Below are 17,982 nucleotides of genomic sequence, written 5' to 3'. Positions count from 1 at the left end.
CCTTTGCTGGAGTGATTCCTGGGCCATGTTTATACGAATCACAATAAAGAGTAATGAGCAGAAGTTGTGAAGCCAGAAGGGCCAATAGAATTTACCCTGGAAAGAACAGAGAGCCTCTGAAAAGAACAAAGAATATCTAATAAATGTGAGCTACAGGACAAGTGAAGGTGTTAAGGGCTGACTTGGATCCCCCTACCCCCCCCCTACAATTCAGATGTTGAATTCCTAATCCTTAGTACCTCAGAATGTGACTGTAATTGGAGATAGGGCCTTTAAGGAGGTGTTTAAGTTAAAAGGAGATAATTTGGGTGGCTCCTAATCCCATATGACTGGCTAAAAAGTGGAGATTAGGATACAGCCACATACAGAAGGAAGACCAGGTAAAGAAAGGTAGTAGACGGTCAACTATGAGGCCTACAGGGAAAAGAGGCCTCAGAGGAAACCAACCCTGCCACACCTTGACTGACAGCAGACCTCCAGCCTCCAGAATTGGGGGAGGATACATTTTCGCTGGTTAAGTCACCTAGTTTGTGGTACTTTGTTACGGTAGCCCTAGCAAACTAGAACACAAAAGACAAAAATTCAAGATGGCCTAATAAAGGCTGTGCTCTGAGGGGGTAGCGTGGAGCAGTCTAGATGGAGGAAGAACTACAGCATTAGAAACAGCTGCCCTGTGGTTTAGATTTTGGGACAGAATTTATGAATGAAGACTGTAAAACAGTTGACTGTATTAGTGACGTCATCTCCACTGGAACTTTCTTTTTTTCTTTTTTTTTTCTTTTTTTGAGAGAAGGTATGGCAAAACATACTTTTAAATTACTTTGTTTTTCTATATTGAATAAATGTTCTTTGAATTGGCAGAGATTTAAAAAACCACCAAGTGCTTAATTCTGTACATATTATTAACTCTAATTAGCTATGGAGCGCCTACTCTGCAGCAAAGCTTTAAATATATTACTACCTCTAATCATCACACACACACAAAAAGTTCCTAGGCCAACTGAGGTGAAACAATTTGTCCAAGTTAAGCCAGAAATTACATTCGAGAGCTGGAATTTAACCTAGATAAATCTGATCCTAATAACCAAAGTCTTTCTAGATTATACTGTACGGTTTCTCCAAACTCTTCTAAGTGTGTTCTTGAAGCTGTTGCTGGTCATGGTAGCCTGTCGTCGCCTTACAAAGATCCCACTGCTGGGCTGAGATCACCCATTTCCCAATTTCTGTGAGTGGTAGCTGCTAAGAGTTGAGATCTATTCCTTCCTTAGAATTACTGTCAGGGTGTGGGAGACACTTTGCTTCAGGGTAGGATGGCCCTGTGGACGTTCCTGTGCTAGAGAGGCTGGATTTTATCCGTAGGCACAGATGTGTCGGCCTCTTCCCCTCCCCTATTTTTCTCACTCCCTTATATGTTTCATCTGAGAGGAGCATCGTAATAACCCACTGGCTTAAGAATCTCCATCCAGGAACTAAGCTCCTAGAGAATCTAAGACAAAGTTGTAGTAACTAGCTACATAGCAATAGGATTCAAGCTCGTTACAGGTAAATATAAATAAATAAATAAATAAATAAATAAATAAACAAACAAATAAATAAACAAACAGACAAATAAACAAATCCTAGGAGTTTTTGACATTTAAGTATGGGTCACATCGCAACAAAATGATAAATGGAAAGACATTACCTGGAAAAATTGCTTATTGAGATCCACAATATTATGAAGAAATTAAAAGCATTATTTTTTTAAGCCTAGCCCTGTGCAGTTTTTGCTACAGTACATTGCATGGTACATAAATATCACAGGTTTTTATGTGTCAGGACTATTTTTGACGGCAAGTGATAGAATTTCGATTCAAATTAGCTTAGTCCAAAAGAAAATTCATTGTCCCTTGTCTGTGGAACTCAAGGGTAAGTTTACTTTATAGTTGGACCTAGGGGTTTCAGTTACACTCTCCACCCTTCAAATTTTTATTTATTTACTTATGTAAAGATTTTATTTATTTAATCACGAGAGAGAGAGAGAGCGAGAGAGAGAGAGAGGCAGAGACCCAGGCAGAGGGAGAAGCAGGCTCCATGCAGGGAGACCAACGTGGGACTCGATCCCGGGTCTCCAGGATCAGGCCCTGGACTGAAGGCGGCGCTAAACCCCTGATCCACCCAGGTGTCCCACCATCCTTCAAGTTTATTTGATTTTATTTTCCATAAATATAAAGATGCTTCTGTAAAGGTAACTTTTCTTTCCTAATGCTCAGGAAAGATTCTAATGGGCCCTGCCTAGGACATATGATAATTTTGAAATAATTACTGTGTCCTAAAGTATGTGGAACTCACATGGAACAACCAGGGTAGTACATCTACCACTGCAATGGGAAGAGGCAGATATAGGACTGTGGCCATACACATCAGGGAGTTTCCCAGTGAAGCCATGAATAGGGGAAAGTGAATGCATATTAAGCAGACAAAAAATAATGTTACAATAGTCTGCTAGTGACAGTATGTTCGTGGAACATGAGGTCCAATAGGTTTGGAAAATGTTGGATTAATCAAATTGGAATTCATTTATTAACATGTGACTATTCAGTTCCTCAAAATGCTACTAGGAACTTTGCATTTCTACGATGTATATATAGTTCTACATTATTTTCATAAACTTATTTGATCTTGGGATCTATTTTTCATGATGTATTTTATGGAATCCAGACAGACTTGGGTTCAAAACAGATTAGCTATATTAGCTATATAACTCTCGATTATATAACTCTATAACCTCTATTAGCTATATAACTTTGGAAAATGAGTTAAATTCTCTGGGCCTTAGTTTTTTCAGCTGTAAAACTGGGATAGCTAAATACACATAAAAAGTTTATTATGAGAGGCACCTGCGTGACACGGTCAAGCATCTGCCTTCAGCTGAGGTCATGATCCCAAGGTCCTGGGATCAAGTCACACATCAGGCTTCCTGCTCAGTGGGGGGTCTGCTTCTCTCACTCCCTCTACCCCTCCCCCCGCTTGTGCTCTCTCTTTCTAAAATAAATAAATAAAATCTTTCTTTTAAAAAAGAAGTTTATGATGAGCATCAGGGAAAATGCACTATAAAGCTTGGCTTCATAAAAGTGGTCTGTATTGGACCAACTAGTATCAAGTTAGAGACTTTTGAATGACTCTCAAAACTTAAAGTGAAGTTAAAGTACTTTTTGCTTTTGTTTTTCAAAAGCTGCTGACCAGTGAAGATGGTGTTTATGAGGATTGATTTATGGATTGGGTATAAGTTGGATTGAATTTGGGGTGACAAGAAGGAAAGGAGCCAGAGAAATGGAGGACAGTTGAGAGGTTATTGTAATAAATTCTGAATTGATGGGTAACTGAACCAAGGGAACATCAGGCAATACTGTACAACTATTAAGAACAAACCATAAAAATGATTAGAAGACTTTCAGAATGACCCAATTCAGCAGTTTACCGTGAAAATTTTATTTTTCAAATAGTCTATTTAATTGAATAATGATGGGTGCTAAAAGATGTGCAAGGTGTCCTCTTCTCCTCAGGTTAATAAAATGATACACTGTGAAACACGATAAAATTTCAGAAGTTTAATCATCATCAGTAAAATCTTCCTTTATATACAATCATTCATTTTGCATAGTCCACATTTCTGCTAATAGAGTAAGATATAAAATAGGGATTTTACTTCATATGGTGATCATTTAAGAACAGTCCTATTTTAGAGTATGTACTTAGATAAAATGCCATATGCAGTAATGATATTTGAGATAATACTGTAAAGTTAAGTAGCCGATTTTCAAATATTTTAGCGGAGTAATAACCATACAAAAACTCAAGTTTCCTCAAATATAGAAATGCATTTCTCAGATTAGCAGTAGAAATTAAGAAAAGAAAACAATTGAAGTGAAAAACACTGTCACTGATTTATTTCATAGGCTTTATAGAAATATAACTTTACCTATATTTGGATCATTTCTATTTGTTTAAAAAATACATTAGAAGCAAAACAAGAAAATTATTGTCCTTATTGACAAACTTATGACTTATTGTAAAATATGGTAGTAATTAAGCATTTATCTCAAGCTCATTAACAAAGAATAATAATAAACAAAACCAAAAAAAAAAAAAAAACCCTCCGAATTACAGAACACAGATGCTTCTTCAAATAGATTTTTAAGTCACTGCTTTCTTAGGTAAGCTATTGTTGGCTGCAAAAGAGGAAAAAGAAAAGCTTGAGCTAACTTAAGCAATAAAAGAGAATGTCAACGAATCAAAAGAAACATAAAAAAATAAAGGTTTCAGAATGGGCAGAGAGAGGACAGTTTTCTAGTATGTTGAGGCCACACCATTACTATGACTCAGCTTCCAGCTTTAACTTCCTATACTTGGTTTTTCCATGTGCAAAGTAATAAAATTGGCCCAACCTGGCTTAGGAATCAACCTTAAGTCAATTGGCTGTGGCCAAGAGTCTGGGCTCTGTCACCAAGGGATCCGTCTGTCCTCAAAGAAGAGCTAATGCAGCTGGTCTCCTGTGCAGAATCCCAGTAGGTGAGCAGGACATTTGCTAACTCTAATCGATGGACTTACAACTTGATCTTTAAACAGGGTTAGCAGAGAAAAGATATACACAAATGTGTTAGCTTAAAAATATCCTAACCTTATAATTCTTGTGTTTTTCTAGACAAATTTGGAGCTGCCCCTTGGTGCAGCCAGCTGTGCATCAATCGTATATTCCAAAGGTCTTGAGTTTTAGGATGGTCGATGAATGGATTCTACCTAGGAATCACTATTAGCAGTCTCTATTTGGAAAAAAAAAAAAAAAAACACTAAGATATAGTACAATGTTTTCCGCTGAAAATCTCTTGCTTGCGCTGTTTAGTTATTGGAACTATATTTTAAATTTTTCAAATGCGATCCTAACATCAAACCCCAACTTCAACATCAATCAAAATGGGGTTGCTTTGACTGAAGTAGCGGGAGAAGAAATTGACATTCCTACTGGCTTTGATTCTCTTCCCCTTACAGTAACCCCGAAGTTCATTTCCAGAGACACATATCGCTGCAAAATACAATCTGAAAATCTACTCGTGTGGATTAAAAAGCAGAAGGGAAGACGATGAAGACAGGAGGTTTTGAATCAAAGGGTCAGAGTCTTATAAAATGCTGATTCTGGTGCGTATTAACTTGAAGACAGACTAGATCACTTAAGTTCTGCAAATCTTCATTTGTTCGGCTGGTGACCGTAGATAATATCTATGCCATCAAACTCACCCCTGATGAGACGTGCCCCGCAGGAAACTGTGCAATGCTCTCCACTGTTAACTGATGCTGTGATGGACATTGACTTCCCCATCTTCTGAGGGAAACAGGAGTTTCCAGATGGCTTGTTCCTTTCAGGGTTTCCCCAGTTCCACTGACCAACCATTCTTCTCCTTTTAAATAGTTATCTTGGCTTCCAAGGATATATTACTCAGCAGCATCCATATCCTAACAAAAGCTCAATTATTTAATTATTCTGGTATCACATGGCTCCCTCCAAACATGCTAGTGGTTATTTATCTTCTGTGGTCCTGGAACAGTGGGATGAACAAGCATGAACCCAGAGAAGGCTGCTGAGTCACCGATTTGACCCCATCCCCGGAGCTCATGCAATCCAAATGTGAATAGCGGACTCCGTCTCCCTCCAAGGCTCCTCTGGGGAGGATACAGAAGAGTAGCTGGGGCAGATCCCTTGTTCATGGGGGTACAGAAGAGTAGCTGGGGGAGATGGAGACGGAGGAGACAAAAGGGCCTTCGTGATAATATTCACTTGAGAATGATTATAAACCAGGAGATGAGTGACAGCTAAAAACTGCTTGAGTTGAGGCGTACATTTTCACTCTATTTTGGATTCTGGTACTCTGACAATGTATTTTGAGCTCAGCATTTTGTTTTTTTTTACTTCTCATTCAGCTGCGTGAAAGCCATTCTTCTCAAGACTGAAGCTTTTCTGTAGTAATGTTGTCTGTTTAGATTTGAAGTCACCAGGGCCCTGGCACATATGGCAAGCATACTCTATTTTTAAAGATATATTGTGTCTGTTAATACAAAGGTCATGATGTAGATTTTTGCACTTAGCATCAGCAGGAGAAAGTGGGACTGTTCTTGCAGATCTTGGCTCCATCAGCAAATAAATTAAAATAAACTGGAGGCTTGAAATAGAAATAATCCTCCTTCCAAGTGTTTCATTTAGAGAATGACATCCTGTTTTCTTCAGAATATCATGGCAATTCTGCATATGAATGAATTTGGGACTAGAAAAGGCCCAGCAAATGAAATACACGCAAAATAACTTTTAGAATTTCAAGCTTCAGTAATAAAAATAAGTGATGATGCTTCTCTGTTCAGAGTATGAAGGGAAATAGGAAACCTGAAAGTTACGTAAGTTTTAGAATTTTATACCAACTTGTGATAGCATGGTGAGCTCAATTCTCCCTATAAGATAATAGAATGAGTATATCTTTAGTGCAATTTACCATTTATATTACAAGGAAAAGGTTGAGACAACTGGTTATTAGCTACAGAAGTCAGACAGCTTTCTGATTATAGTCACAAGTGCAAAAGGTATATTTCAAAAATGACTGGACTCAGGCATCATTCACCTGGAAATATCTTGATGAGGCTCCCAACTGAGTCTGGAAAGGCTTTAACTGAAGTTCAAAATAACTGTTGTCAAAGTTGTAGAAAATCTTAGTTGTCAATGAAGCCCCATTACTATTTAAAAAAAAAAAAGTACTGCAACATAATACATTGAATTAAAAAATAAATGTCACTTCAGAACCTTAAATATATACATCTTCCATATGTCCCTGCTAAAACTGACTCAGCAGTGGTTGCAATCTTGGCCCGTGTCTATACCTTGTGCCTTTATGCTGGATTTTACTACTATTCTCCATTTAAAAGGAATTGGGAACATAGCTGAATCGCTGTCTTGAGCAAGGAAAAAGATGAAGAGGGATCTTTTTTATCCTTTCCTTGCCTAGAATAAAAGAGGGGTCCAACGGTTAATCAGCGTCGCTTGTTGCAAAGAGAAAAGAAAGTTTAAATATTGTGATTGATGTGTTTTCTGGGCCACATGTGTCTCAAAAGGAGAACCGCTAGGGAAGACACAAGTCCTCGCCTCCTAGGAGATGAATTTTCTAATGATGATGCTATGATTATGAAATACTAATGAGGCAGGAATATGTATTTTTAAAAGTTTAATTGATTGATTGATTTTAGAGAGTGGGGAGGGGCAGAGGGAGAAGAAATCTCCCACCACCCTGTGACCACACCCCAGTGGAAACTATGAGTTGGGGGCTCACCCAATGGAGCCACCCAGGCATCCTGGCGTACATACATGTTTAATAGTGCTACATACGTCAAGATATCATGATATTAAGGCAATTGATTCTATAATGCTGCTAAAACAAAATTTCAAATGGGTGGTATATATTTTGAAACTCAAACTAGGCTTTGAAAAGTAAAACTGATATAAATGATTAAACAAACAATGCTTAATTAACAAATCAATACATTTAACAAATACGTGTTTATTTATTGAGCACTTACTAGTTTCCAGACTGTGCTCTCCATGTTTGAGATATGGGTACCCACAGCCTACATTTTAATAAGTTTAACTGTCAAAAGGAATCTCAGCCTGATGGTGGTGAGTATTTCAAGTTTGAATCCCCAAAGGGAAATAATCTTAATCCTGTATTTTGACAAGAATTAGTAGATGGATAACTCAGATCCTTGGCTAGCTTGATTAGGTGTTCTTTTAACTTCACTTCTAGTAAAAATAGTGCAAACCTCTTATAAAGAATCAAATTTATATTGTTAGAACAATTAAAGCTATAAACAAAGATAGAAGCAAAATATTAGATATAGTGAAGACATATACTTCCCATGATGGTTCTATGTTAAGTGATATAATATTTTAAGTTTTTAGTATTCATCATTTTTAACAATTTGGTTTTTTTTTCTGCTCTTTAGGATGTTCAAAGATACCTATAATAGAAAAATATATCAGGGCCCCTGGGTAGCTCAGTCAGTTAAGCATCTGACTCTTGATTTCGGCTCAGGTCATGACTTCAGGGTCATGAGATCGAGCCCTGTGCTGGGCTCTGCCTTGGCAGGGAGTCTGCTGGAGACTTTCTTTCAGCCTGCCCTCTGACACCCCCTACCCCGCCCCGCTTACTCTCTCTCTCTCTAAAAAAAAGTAAAATAGATAAATCTTAAAACATATTCACTGTAAATTTAATTGAATACAATCACTGTAAATTTAATGAATACAATCAATGGGATAATCTGTAGGTAACGCCTAAAGACTTTAGGAAATTTGGTTTTTAGTGTTGGATTCATCTGGTCTAAACTCCAGGGAGATCTGGTAGTGTGATTCCAGATTTGCCTTCTTGCAGCTCTGTCTTCTGAAGAGTCCTGAGCTAAGGTAGATGTGGAAGATTGGCTGGCTGATGCTCTCTCAAGCAGCTTGTACTCAGGTATCAGAAGTGCTCACCACTAAACCTCTGCTTTGTGGGTTCCAGCAGTAGTCAGCTGGCATATTCCCCAAGAAGGGTTATTTGCAATAATATAAAAGTTATTCGAGGGACGAGAGGGGCTCCATTTCCCCGGCTGAAGTGGTCTATACCTGCTTCAGTTTCACATCTTGCAATGGAATGTTCCTTCCGAGGCAGAGCACCTGTAATCTGCACCTGAGATGTTGCAAGAAGTCCTGATGCAATTGGTGTTTGGCCGAATGCTATTCCCCCTTGCTTGTGGACTTTGAAGTTAAGGAAACTGGGCATATTTCGTGCCCTGTGAATCTTCCTTCTCATTCCTAATGCAGGGGAAATCCAAACGGAATCAGCGCTTGTATAGCACACGGGGTTTTACATTTTATGTATTTAACAGAGTAAAAAAAATATATGTTTTTCCTGTGGGAAACAATCGTTGTTCATAAACAAACTCATGTATAAATGTATGTTATTTTAATTAAAATAATCCTACGGGTTCTGCTATTCTTGAGGTTAGCAAGGAGACACAAGGACAACTTACTCCTACTAACCTCCAGCCCACCACTGACTGTGGAGGCTGTGCTCCAAGATGTGTGCCCCTAACATTAGACTCCCCCTCCCTCTCCCTCCCCTTCCTCCTCCTCTCTCCTTCGCCTTCACCCTCTCTCCTATCTCCCTCAATCTGTCTCTCTTTTGTTCTTCTTTTCTGTCTCTATCCAGGCCACCGGAAATAGAGGATTCAGCTGGACTCTTTTATCACAGGCAAACTGAATTAGACATGAATCCCTACTCTTTATATAGACCCCTGGTAAGATGCTAACTGACCGCATTTTACTCGACAGAGAAATGCTAGTTCTATGGGACTGGAAAGTCTACTCAGCAGGAGTTGGCACATAAAATTTAAATTTTATTTTATTTTATTTTTTTAAAGATTTATTTACTTATTTATGATAGACATAGAGAGAGAGAGAGAGAGAGAGAGAGAGAGAGGCAGAGAGGCAGAGACACAGGAGGAGGGAGAAGCAGGCTCCATGCAGGGAGCCCCATGTGGGACTCGATCCCAGGACTCCAGGATCGTGCCCTGGGCCAAAGGCAGACATTAAACCTCTGAGCCACCCAGGGATCCCCCAAATTTAAATTTTATAATTTAAATTCTTTCTGCCTCAAAAGTGGGCTTTGAGTTAATTTGAACTTGTATAATTGCAATAACAAAATGCAAAATATTTGAAGGGGAACGATCATATAAAAATTCTCATCTAATATGGCTTCAATTGAATAATATATCTTGTTTCCCATATATCAATGAAAAAAAGGATATCATCCTAATGCATGTTAAAGGAAGAATATGCCCTTTTGTTAGGAGAGAAAAAAAATTTGCCACTACTCAATTATAGAAGTATCATGCATATTATTATATAAGGGTGTGCTTATGCAATCTTCTTTATTACCCATTTCTTATACTAAGCCGTATGAGTATTGAACTATAATCTAGAAAAAATGTCAGAGTGTTAAAATAATATGGTTCAGGTATGAAGATAGAAACAGGAATAAAACTTAGGGAAGACAGGATATTATGTACTTACCCTTTTTTTTCTTATCTTTCTCAAATAATGATTATTTTAGTCAGTTTTTGGCAAAAGCTGCTTATAGCTAACTCAAAAGTGGTGTCTTGGTTAATACTAATATTCTGAATAACTTTGTGCATTATTTTGATTTTCTGTTTTACAATAACCCCATGAAATAAAACAGCTTCTCTGCCCCTTTTGTAAAAATGAGGATATCGAGGCACAGAGTTATGTAATTTGAACAAAGTAATATAAACATGAAGAGGCAAAGCTGAGATGTGGTCTCAGGTCACCTGGCTCTAGCACTTTTGCCTCACATCACTGTGCTATCATGAATCATTAGGATCTGCGTAGGTGCGTGTTCTCATTACTGATTGATAGGTGATCCCTCTGCCTTCACAGAAGCACAGTAAATGAAGTCATAAAATAGTGAGCTTGCATCTGCTTCTGAGAATTACCATCATCTCTCAACCTGGAGCAGTGTTTCACGGGGGCTGCAGACGAGGCCAAAGATGTCCTAAAAATTATCTTTATATTTATTCGAATAACTGCCTGAAACCCTCAATTTCCATGTCATAGATTGAAGAGATAATTTAGTATTTAAAATTTTAAAGTTAGGTATTAGACATTAGGCACTTTCATTGAAATAGAAATTATTAAGCCTACCAACTTAGGGCCTGTCATGAAATGTTAGCTATAAAGAGTTCCACCCCCATTCCTAGGTCATTAAATAATTGACCTATCTGAATGAAATTATTTAGCATATAGTCTTTTTCAAGACTGCAGTCAAAATTATTCTGTGGAGTTTTAGTACAAGTTATAATGTGAGGCTATTTTTCCAGTATTAATTTTCTTGTCAACCAATTACTTTAACCAATTATTAAACTATCTGTAATCAGTGGATTACAGAACAGAAATGACTTTCGTTTCTCCAGTCACTCCTTTTATTGTGCTGGTGAATTCCCCCCCCCCTTTTTTTTCTTCCTGTTATTCCTAAATGATACCTTTAGAAAATCTATAGATTTTAATCTCTTTTGCATAAGTTTCAGTCTAGTTTAGACTATTCGAAAATTCCAATCCCATACCCAGTTTAAAGCTTTGTGACCTCCTCCTTTTTAATCCTGACTAGTTTAGACTTGTGCTCACATGACCTGGAATGCAAAGCAGTCTTCCTCCTGAAATAGTTAAATGCCTTCTCTTCTTTCCTCTTCTCGTAGTCTACTGCTCTAGCAGACTGGGGTGAAGAAGGGGAACAGCAGAGGGCTCTTTAGTGATGCTGGCTGACAGTGCGCTCTGTGGGGCAGGTTTCCAAATACTGTAGTATGATTGTTATGGGAGGACCCCAAGAAACCTCCAACTGCACAGTTCACTGTCCTTGAACAATGTCTGCGATCAGACTTCTTTACCTTGTACTCCACCCCCACCCCCCAACTGCTGCAGTGGTCTACACATGACGTAACCATGGGGGGACTGTAGCCTGTTCTGTGGAGACCTCACTGACCTGCTGTTTTTCTCCAAGTCTTCCTAGCATCTTCTCAAATGAGCACAGGAGGCAAAGCACAATTTACTATATAAAAAGATGTCCAGAGGCTCTTGGGTGGCTCGGTCAGTTAAGCCACTGACTCTTGATTTTGGCTCAGGTCATGAACTCAGGGTTGTGAGATCAAGATCCACGCCAGGCTCCATGTTGAGTGTGGAGTCTGGTTAAGATTCTCTCTCTCCCTCTCCCTCTGCTCCTGTCCACATGAGATCTTTCTAATTAAAAAAAACAAAAACAAAAACGAAAAACAAAAGATGTCCAGCTGTCAACTAAGATGCCACTCTCTCTTTCGTTTTGCATATGCCCAACCCCTTGTCCATCAATCTCTATGAGTGGTTCTCCTGCATTCCCTCTATTTTCCTTGAAGGGAACCCCTTCACTTGACTCAAGTTTAGAAAGAGAAAAAGCATTAGTTATCCCCTTTAGCTAACATCTTCTTAGAGTCATGCACATATATATGAAAGAAAAGATAAAAAGGAGAAGATTGGACTAGAAATTTGAATTCAACCATGTTCTTGTAAATCCTATAAGACGCCTTTACCCCTATTCTCTTCATTTACTATCATGAATTGATTGATATTTGATATTTCCCCTCGTGGTATAGAAATACAACTCATTTTTGCATCTTTATTTTTTTTACTCTGCATCTTTACTGAATTCATTTATTCTAACAGTTTTTTTGTTTGTTTTTGTGGAGTCTTTACAGCTTTCTTTCTTTCTCTCTCTCTCTCTATATATATATATATATATATATATATTATATATAATATCATCTGCCGAGAGACTGTGTTACTTCTTCCTTCCCAGTTTGGATTATCTTTTCTTTCTTTTTCTTCCTAGTTGCCCTGGCTAGGATTTGTAGTACTATGTTGAATAGAAATGGTGAAAGTGGCATCCTTCTCTTGCTCCTAATCTTAGAGGAAAACCTTTTAGCTTTTTAGCACTGAAAATGATGAGAGCTCTGATCTTATCATATATAGCCTTTATTATATTGAGATACACCCCATATCTAATTTGTTGAGAGCTTTATCATAAAAATGATGTTGGATTTGTCAAATTCTATTTTGGCATTTATTGAGATGAACACATACTTTTTATCCTTCATTTTGTTAATGTGGAGTATAACATTTATTCATTTATGAATATTGAACCATCTTTGCATTCCAGGAATAAATCTCAATCCTGGTGTACAATTCTTTCAATGTGCTATTAAATTCAGCTTGCTAATATTTTGTTCAGGATTTTAACATCTAAGTTCATCAGGGATATTACCTATAATTTTCTTTTCTTGTAGTGTCTTTGTCTGGTATTGGTATAAAGATAATGCTGGCCTAGTGAAATGGGTTTGGATATGTTCCTCATTTTTAAAAATTTTTAGAAGAATTTGAGAAAGAATGAAATTGATTTTTCTTTAAATATTGGATAGAATTCACTAATGGAGCCATCTGGTCCTGAATTTTTCATTGTTGGACGTTGTTTGATTTCTGATTCAATTTCGTTAGTTATAATTTATCTTTTCATATTTTTATATTTCTTTATGATGCAGTCTTGGTAGGTTGCATAGTTCCAGAGATTTATTATGATTCTACCTGAGAAACACTTATCATGTTTTACTTAGACATTTTTGTTTGTTTATTTGTCATATCTATCCTCTCACATCGTTGCATTTTATTTTACCTTCTTTTTCATTTTCCTCTTCATGCTGGAGAAATCTGCAAATATTTTCTCCATAATATTGATTAAAGCATCAAGTAAAATTTTGTTATTTACCATCAATACCATTTACTTATAATGCAGATTTCAGATACAGTGCATAGAAAATAGCACATTGTGTGTAGACATGTATGAACGAGTGTGTTTGTGTGTGTATGCTTCAAAGGGATGGCTCTTTTACTCAGGCCAACATGGAGCGCTCTAGTCTAATATTAATCTACACTACTGATCATCACCCAGTTTTATGTTGATGTAAAATTTGAATCTTGGTATTAGCAGCAGTCACTAAAATATTATCTCTAAATTATCTATGAAGATTTAGCAAAAAGTCAAAGCACTCAGAATTAAAGATTAAATTCCAAACTACTGCCAATTTTTCAACAAAATTGCCATCTCATGCAATTGACATGAGAATTGCAATCTGGAGCTAATGTAGACTCATGTTAACTCCAAAAATACTGATTGCTAGCCAGACATCATATAAAACAGGAATCTGCTCAGCCTTCTGTTGCCCTAATGTTATAACAATAGTAGTACATACATATCCTGGACAATTTCTTCTCTCTTGTATTCATTAAGATACACCATGCAAGGAGACCAGGGTCTAAATAGCAAACCAAATTGCTTACCAAAAGGTCCCTAGGAAAGAAAGTCACTGTGCTGTCTCCTTCATCAGAAGTGTCCAAAATGTGGTGGGGCTACACAAAGGGACAGGATGAAAGTACAACATAGAGGTGATAGATGGTTAGGCTCTTTCCTGAGGATATAAACAATTAAGATCATAAAACCATGTAAGCAGCATTGAAGATGTTATTTTATATTATAGCAGGAGGGCAAGCATCCAGCACATTTAAAATATGTATCTTAAATTAATTGCTTGGTAAAATAAGGCAAAGTAATAATTCAGCCCTAAATTACACAATTTGAAACTGGAATTTCATTTACCAGGAACTATTTTCCCTTTATTCTTATGTATGAAGCAATACCAAAAATGGTATATAAAGGTAAATCAATAACTTGAAGTATGAGTCATCTTGTTTAGCTGATAGATGTTCTTGACCATGTAACCAGATGCTATGAGTCTTGGATCAATAAATTGTGATTATATATATAAATATATATATATATATATAACAGATACATAACTATATGTACATATAGTAGGGTAATAATTGTACATAAACATTTTGAAACCTCAGTCAATCTAAGAAATGAGCTTTGCAGGATCCCCTTGAGGAGAAAATAAAGCCCAGTATGTTGAACAAATATGAAACAATCTAAAGTGTCTACATTTTATGTTTTATGTTTTATTTTTTCATTTTATTTTGATTAATTTTATTTATTTTCATCATGATAAATGTACTCTTTAATTCCCATCCCTTATTTCCCCCCTTGCCCCACCCAGCTCCCCTCTGTTAACCATCAGTTCTTTTATAATTAGGAGTCTGTTTCTTGGTTTGCCTTTTTTTCCCCCTTTGCTCATATTTTTGTTTGTTTTTTAAATTTCACATATAAGATCATATGATATTTGTCTTTTTCTGACTGACTTATTTTGCTCAGCATTATATGTCTAGCTCTATCTGTGTTGTTGCAAATGGCAAAATTTCATTCTTTTTATAACTGAATGATATTCTTGTGTGTGTGTGTACACTTATACATACCCCAAATCTTTATCCACTCACCAATTAATGGACAATCCGCCTGCTATTGTAAATAATGTTACAATAAACATACGGGTGAATATATCCCTTTTAATTAGTTGGCGTTTTTTTATTTTATTTTGGTAAATATCAAGTAGAGTGACTCCTGGATCATAGGGTAGTTCTGCTTTTAACTCTTTCAGGAAACTCCATATTGTTTTCTCCACAGTGGTTGCTCCAATTTGCATTCCCACCAACAGTGCAAGAGGATTCCTTTTGCTCCTCATGTTTGCCAACACCTGTTTTTTTTAACTTTTGCCATTCTGATATTTCATTGTATTTTTGATTTGCATTTTCCTGATGATGAGTGATGGTGAGTATCTTTTCATATGTCTGTTGGCCAACTGGATATCTTCTTTGGAGACATGTCTGTTCATATCTTCTGCCCATTTTTTATTGGATTATTTGTTTTTGTGGGGTACTGAGTTGTATAAAACTCTCCGCAAAGTAGATCTGGAGGGAATACATCTCAACATAATAAAGGCCTTATATGAAAAACCCACAGTCGACATCATATTCAATGGCGAAAAGTTGAAAACTTTTTCCCTAAGGTCAGGGACAAGACAAGAATGTCCACTCTCACTACTTTTACTCAATATAGTACTGGAAGTCCTAGCTACAGCAATTAGACAAATAAAGAAATAAAAGCCATCCAAATTGGTAAGGAAGAAGTAAAATTCTGAGGCACTTGGCTGGCTCAGTCAGTAGACTATGTGACTCTTGATCTCAGAGCTGTAGGTTCAAGCTCCATGTTAGGTGCAGAGATTACTTAAGAAAAAAAATCTTTAAAAAAGGAAGTAAAACTCTCACTATACGCAGATGACATGATGCTATATGTATCTATATTTTATTTTTATTTATTTATTAAAGATTTTATTTATTTATTCATGAGAGACACAGAGACACAGGCAGAGGGAGAAGCAGGCTCCATGCAGGGAGCCTGAAGTGGGACTCAGTCCTGGGTCTCCAGGATCACGCCTTGAGCCAAAGGTGGCGCTAAACCACTGAGCTACAGGGGCTGCCCCAGTATCTACATTTTAGAGAAATAATAACCCTTCAAACAACTCCTTTATATAGATTCTGGAGTTACTGTAACTGAACGTTTAAGATTCAAACAAATTTGGATCATATTTTTTTTTGGATCATGTTTAAATAAAACCTGATTTTATACATGTATTTTATTGTTTAGGGTTACAAAATTACAATTAGATGCTTCAAAAGGAACACTTTAGGAAAATAATCTTGGGTCTTTAAACTCAGAGATATCTCTGCTAATGGAAAATTTTGCTCCACAAATTCCTTTCTTTAATTATATATTATTGTATTACTTGTATATCAGTTGATTCAATTGCCTTTCAATGGTTTCAACTGTACTAATTATATTTGTATTGGTACATTCAGCTGCAAATATATTCTATTATACACTGATATTAACTATAAAATTAATACACAATATTACATCCAATATCTTTTATGAAATCCAGCTTATTCTTACAAAGTTACATATAAGATATTTAACATTAATAAGCTATCTTTTTACTTTGAGTCTACTTGCTGGCATTTGTTGATTTTTAATAAATGGCCTATAAATATTTTAAGAAGAAATATGCAGCATTATTAGTAACCTTAAGAGAGAAAGGGGCAAGAATTCTGGATGCTTACCCATGAGGTACGGAAAGCCAAATTCAGCCTGTCTTAATTCTATTTGTGTGGTTAATGAGGCTTTTCTTAAAGGTATCCTTAAAGTAGAGTGGCTGTTGATACTGGGCACCACATGCTTCCTTTTTTGCCTTCTTAATGATCCTATCTACTCAGTTATATAAACTTAACTAAAGGTGAAAAACAATACTGATAATTAAAATAAATATTGAAATGAAGTTTTTACCTTTAATGAAATAAAAGCAACATTTTCATTTTGAAGATATAAAATAACTAACATTTGAATAGTCAACTGCACTAACTTTCAGAGTAATAATCCTGAACTAGTAATGAAATAATTTTTCACATCCTTTCATGATATTGCTCTAATAATGCAGCAATATTTAAGATTTAAGAAGGACAAAGATTTGGAGAAGATGCTAGGGATCTTCAATACAGTATTTGCAAAGACCATCTAAATGCATAAAGATTAAAGAAGTTGAAAAGATAGCAAGTGAGTATAATTTTAAAAAATATTTTGCACCGAATTTATGCAAACTGTTTTCTTTATGTATCTTGGAGGGATTTCTTTACTTTATAATACATATATTAGAGAACTGAAAATGCTCTTATCTGCAAAGAGAACAGCACATCAAATCTATATAAGGAATCCATGGAGGTTGTATTTTGTAGTGAGAATTCTAGATATCATCTGTTTCTTCAGTGCCATTAGAAGAGAACTTTCATTTCTTCCAAGAAGAAAAAAAATTAAAAATATATTGTGCAAAATAATTCTTGCCATCATATATTCTATGACACCTTCTGTAATTTAATTATACTTTAAATTATTTAAATTTAGATTGAAGATGGTTCTTTTTTCAACCACCACTAATACAATATCTTAAACTTATATAAGTACATAAAAATAATTAAGAATATAATCTATGAAAAAATTCAGATTAGAGAATAATTTAGGTAATACACAAATGCATTATTTTGAACTACATGCTATAAAGAGGTGAGATAGATATGTCATCTCTTTCATTTTGTTTGTTTTCTAAAGTATCCCAAGACTAAAGTAATTGGTCCAATAGTAAATCTAACAGGAATGGTTTTATAGATTGTGAAATTGAGGTCCAACAGTGTCAAGACAGAAGGTCATAGAACAAATCAATGGATCAGAAAGGACAAGAACCTGGTAATTTCTCTTACTCTCACTATTACTCAATGAAAACATGTTGAAAAATGAGGTTAAAAGCTGGCAGTTGTTTGATGAGTTAAGATTGTCC

This window comes from Canis lupus, chromosome 14, assembly GCF_003254725.2.
Source record: "Canis lupus dingo isolate Sandy chromosome 14, ASM325472v2, whole genome shotgun sequence".
NCBI classification, from domain to species: Eukaryota; Metazoa; Chordata; class Mammalia; order Carnivora; family Canidae; genus Canis; species Canis lupus.
The sequence above is the reverse complement of the archived record's forward strand: the minus strand, read 5'-3'. Positions refer to the sequence as shown.